We start from the raw sequence: 6,000 nt of genomic DNA on the forward strand, positions 1-6,000 counted from the left end.
TACAATTTATTAAATTAAACAATAATTTATGTAAGAATATACTTACTTACCGAACACAAAATAATAAAAAGCACATGTGAATATTTGCGTGTGTTCATGTTATATGACGACTGAGTAAAAAAATAATGTTGACTCCCCGAAAGATAAAAGTTCTTAGTTCGACATCAGATGCATGCAAATTTTATGTTTTGCTCTCCAAAATCTTGATTTTTATGTTTGTGCTATTTGTCATACAGCAGAGGAGAAGAGGGGAGAGGGAGGGGAGGGGGTACTATTAGCGCCATCTATTAGCAAACAATAGAAATAAAAAGTAGGGTCAAACTTTTTCAACACCCAAACATTTTAAACGTCCTCGTTTAGTAATACGATCAGCAAAAGACGTTTAAAAGAGTACTCTTAGTCGATAAAGCTAATTGCTAGGGCCCCTATATTGCTAAAATGTTCCTTGATTTGCATATTTCTCATACCGCCATATGTTGTTCTAGTTGACTTCTTCCAAAAAAATGCTAATTAGCGAGAGTTAATTAAGCAAGGCAAGTAAAAGAAGCAAAATAGAACAACATATGTGCCGGCGTGAGAATATGTAAAAATTCGATTCAGAGGTGGATCGAATTAAAGTTGGGGGATATTTTGCATTTTTTTCCTATAATGTACAAAACATTTACCGTACATAATTTTTTCTATTTACAACAGTATAAAATAAGAGGAATGTGTGACAATATCCATATTAATTAGGAAGGTATGTTGTATGCTAGGTTAGCTAATTGTGTCTTCTACAGCTTCACTGTATAGATGAAAGATGTAAAAAGAGAGCTCTACGGAAACTGACGCTCTTAACAATATTGTACGTTCGTGAAAAATTATATATATAAATAAGACTTAAGCGTATTATCTGCTTTCATGTCAGATTTTCCCAACCTGTAAGCTGTAGTGTTTAGGTGACAAGCGACCTGCTCAAATATGATACTGTCGACAATATTGTACGCCCCGTGAAAATTATATATAAATAAGGCATAAGCGTATTATCTGCTTTCATGTCAGATTTTCCCAACCTGTGAGCTGTAGTGTTTAGGTGACAAGCGACCTGCTCAAATATAATACTGTCGACAATATTGTACGCCCCGTGAAAATTATATATAAATAAGGCATAAGCGTATTATCTGCTTTCATGTCAGATTTTCCCAACCTGTGAGCTGTAGTGTTTAGGTGACAAGCAACCTGCTCAAATATCATACTGTCGACAATATTGTACGCCCCGTGAAAATTATATATAAATAAGGCATAAGCGTATTATCTGCTTTCATGTCAGATTTTCCCAACCTGTGAGCTGTAGTGTTTAGGTGACAAGCGACCTGCTCAAATATAATACTGTCGACAATATTGTACGCCCCGTGAAAATTATATATAAATAAGGCATAAGCGTATTATCTGCTTTCATGTCAGATTTTCCCAACCTGTGAGCTGTAGTGTTTAGGTGACAAGCGACCTGCTCAAATATAATACTGTCGACAATATTGTACGCCCCGTGAAAAGTATATATAAATAAGGCATAAGCGTATTATCTGCTTTCATGTCAGATTTTCCCAACCTGTGAGCTGTAGTGTTTAGGTGACAAGCGACCTGCTCAAATATCATACTGTCGACAATATTGTACGCCCCGTGAAAATTATATATAAATAAGGCATAAGAGTATTATCTGCTTTCATGTCAGATTTTCCCAACCTGTGAGCTGTAGTGTTTAGGTGACAAGCGACCTGCTCAAATATGATACTGTCGACAATATTGTACGCCCCGTGAAAATTATATATAAATAAGGCATAAGCGTATTATCTGCTTTCATGTCAGATTTTCCCAACCAGTGAGCTGTAGTGTTTAGGTGACAAGCGACCTGCTCAAATATAATACTGTCGACAATATTGTACGCCCCGTGAAAATTATATATAAATAAGGCATAAGCGTATTATCTGCTTTCATGTCAGATTTTCCCAACCTGTGAGCTGTAGTGTTTAGGTGACAAGCGACCTGCTCAAATATGATACTGTCGACAATATTGTACGCCCCGTGAAAATTATATATAAATAAGGCATAAGCGTATTATCTGCTTTCATGTCAGATTTTCCCAACCTGTGAGCTGTAGTGTTTAGGTGACAAGCGACCTGCTCAAATATCATACTGTCGACAATATTGTACGCCCCGTGAAAATTATATATAAATAAGGCATAAGCGTATTATCTGCTTTCATGTCAGATTTTCCCAACCTGTGAGCTGTAGTGTTTAGGTGACAAGCAACCTGCTCAAATATCATACTGTCGACAATATTGTACGCCCCGTGAAAATTATATATAAATAAGGCATAAGCGTATTATCTGCTTTCATGTCAGATTTTCCCAACCTGTGAGCTGTAGTGTTTAGGTGACAAGCGACCTGCTCAAATATCATACTGTCGACAATATTGTACGCCCCGTGAAAATTATTTATAAATAAGGCATAAGCGTATTATCTGCTTTCATGTCAGATTTTCCCAACCTGTGAGCTGTAGTGTTTAGGTGACAAGCAACCTGCTCAAATATGATACTGTCGACAATATTGTACGCCCCGTGAAAATTATATATAAATAAGGCATAAGCGTATTATCTGCTTTCATGTCAGATTTTCCCAACCTGTGAGCTGTAGTGTTTAGGTGACAAGCGACCTGCTCAAATATCATACTGTCGACAATATTGTACGCCCCGTGAAAATTATATATAAATAAGGCATAAGCGTATTATCTGCTTTCATGTCAGATTTTCCCAACCTGTGAGCTGTAGTGTTTAGGTGACAAGCGACCTGCTCAAATATGATACTGTCGACAATATTGTACGCCCCGTGAAAATTATATATAAATAAGGCATAAGCGTATTATCTGCTTTCATGTCAGATTTTGCCAACCTGTGAGCTGTAGTGTTTAGGTGACAAGCGACCTGCTCAAATATAATACTGTCGACAATATTGTACGCCCCGTGAAAATTATATATAAATAAGGCATAAGCGTATTATCTACTTTCATGTCAGATTTTCCCAACCTGTGAGCTGTAGTGTTTAGGTGACAAGCGACCTGCTCAAATATGATACTGTCGACAATATTGTACGTATATTGTATTGTATAGGAGACTAGAAGCATATAATTTGGCGAAAAAAAAAACCCAAGTAGGGTCATAGAAAATAGTTAAAAAAAAAGTGAACAATTATATTTTGCATTGCACAGCATTAGGTATTAAATAACATACCCCCAAAAAATCTCTGCATTATGCGTTCTGAAAAAAATTGCCCTACGTGCCAAATTGCTATGTCAAGTAAACATTTTCAAAGGCACTGTCGTACTTGTGTGCCGGGAAAGCGAATATGTGCGACCAAACTGTGCTCTAAGTGTGGAATAAATTTTTCTATTGACAACTTCAAGCGACACCAGCTTACTTGCAAGAGCACTGGAACATCTCTACCGCAACCTTCCAAGCGAAAGGTAGAAGTAACCTCCCTCGATACATCGCCACCTACCAAACGCGTCAAGCTGGCGAAGAAAGCAGACCGATTTGCGTTTGAGCATTTATTAGAAGACTTTAACATAACATCAGACAGCTTCTGCGATGTGCGTAGTTTTCTGGAGAGCGAGCGAGCTAAGATAATATCCATCCTCAACGATGCATTGGCTACATACTCCACTAAATTCTATGCTGTGCTATGCTGCAAGTATAAGAAACCGTCTGATGAAATATATAAATTCTTCCATGCCACAAAAGCAAAAACACTGCATCAGGCAGATGTCACTGACCTCGACAGCATCTACGACAAGTTTGTCGAGGAGTTTGTGGCAAAGCACGAGGAGCATCAGGCTAAAGGCTCGGGCGGTTCGCTGTGTGGAGACCCCCACGAACTTCGTCTGAAACTTAGCAAGTTCCTGCCACTGGCAGGGTCTAGCTATATTGCCCTGCCACCCGAGGTTGAAGCAAGGAAAGCTGTTCTCAATATTCAGAACAAAGACACCAAATGCTTCCTCTGGTCGGTGCTGGCAGCATTGCACCCTATACCTAGGGAAAACAATCCACGCCGTGTTAACCACTACACGCAGTATGAGTCGGAACTGGAGGTTGCAATGGCCGGGATTGCCTACCCTGTAGAAGTCTCGCATATTCGCAAGTTTGAGGTTCGTGCTCGTGACTTGTTGGGCCTGCAATTAGCCATCAATGTTTACGGTCTCACCGAGAACGAAAATGAGGTCCACCCCATCCGGGTGAGCAACGTGAGCAACAACAACGAGGTACGAGAAATCAACCTCCTGCTCATCAAGGACGAGACCCATCACCATTACACCCTTATCCGTTCCCTCTCTCGGCTTGTTTCGAGCCAACGGAGCAAAGGCAAAACCCACGTCGAGGTGTGTCGCAGGTGCTTGGCTACATTTCATAATCGAGAACAGCAGGATTACCGGCGCATCAGAGGTCCCAACATTGCTGCTGAGAAGCTAGCTCGCCACATGTTCTACTGTGGTACCAACAAGCCTGCACGAATTATCCTGCCCGAACCTGGTGCAGTAGAGTGCTTTCGCATGCACAGTGCTATGGTGAAGCATCCTGCCTATATTGTAGCAGACTTCGAGGCCTTTCTTCAACCTCTGTCTAACTGCGAGCCCAACCCCGAAACATCCTCTACCATTCCTTTCCAAATCCACGAGGCCTCGAGTTACTCCTATCTTGTGGTGTGGCGAGACCAACATATTGCCTCCGAGCCTTATGTGTATCGCGGTCCCGACCCGGTCAAACACTTCCTGGAGAGAATCCAACAGGAAGCCATCAAGATAGGGAAGGTGCTGTTGGCCCCCAAGCCCATGCTGCCTCTGTCTCCCAAAAACAAGCATCAGCACGAAATGGCTCTAAATTGTCCTGTTTGCAACTCGGTCTTCACTGACGATAACAAAAAGGTCCACCACCATGACCATTATGGGACCGGAAGCTACATTGGCCCGTGGTGCAACAGATGTAACTTGAGAGCCAGGGACCCGCGCTTCATACCGGTCTTTTTTCACAATGGCTCGGGATATGATTTCCATCACTTGGTCACACATCTAGGGTACGACAATGCGAGAATCAATGTCCTGGCACAGAACGAGGAGCGTTATATTAGCATCAGCAAGTGGGTGCCGATCCCCGACTCAAGCAGCAGCATCGAGCTTCGGTTCCTCGACTCTCTGAGGTTCCTCCAGGCAAGCCTCGATGCTCTTGCTGGGAAGCTCAGAGACGACCAACTAGCCATTACTACATCAAGTTTCCCGAACTTAGATGTCGCACTCATCAGACGTAAAGGGGTCTACCCCTACGAATACGTCACAGACCCTTCCAAGTTCGAAGAAGAGTTGCTGCCTCCCCAGGATAAGTTCTACAGCCAGCTGAGAGGTTCAGGTATTACCGACGAGGAGTACAAGCATGCTCAGTCTATGTGGGTCGAGTTGGGTTGCCGAACTTTCGGTGATTACCACGATGCATACCTGAAGCTTGATGTGACGCTTCTTGCCGATGTGTTCCAGGCGTTTCGGGCGACTGCGATAAACATTTACAACCTGGACCCTGTATATTTTTACAGCCTTCCTGGACTGGCATGGTCGGCCATGCTCCTGCTGACTAAAGTTAAACTTTCACTTATTTCCGATAATGATATCATGCTTTTCATCGAGAGAGCTATCCGGGGCGGCATGGTCCAAGTGTCGCAACGCTTCGCACACGCCAACAATCACCACATGGCCACTGGTTACGACCCCTCCCAACCATCAAGCTACATCATGTACACTGACGTGAATAATCTTTACGGGCACTCCATGATGCAGCCACTCCCAACAGGACAGTTTAAGTGGGTTGATCCTTTATACCACGACATCGAAAAAGAGTGCGACGAGTTTGGGTTTTTTGCCGAGGTGGACCTTGACTTCCCCGAGAAGCTGCAGGATACATTCTGTGACCTTTCGCCTGCTCC

Source organism: Lepisma saccharinum, chromosome 4 (assembly GCF_977018435.1).
Source record: "Lepisma saccharinum chromosome 4, izLepSacc3.1, whole genome shotgun sequence".
Taxonomy (NCBI): domain Eukaryota; kingdom Metazoa; phylum Arthropoda; class Insecta; order Zygentoma; family Lepismatidae; genus Lepisma; species Lepisma saccharinum.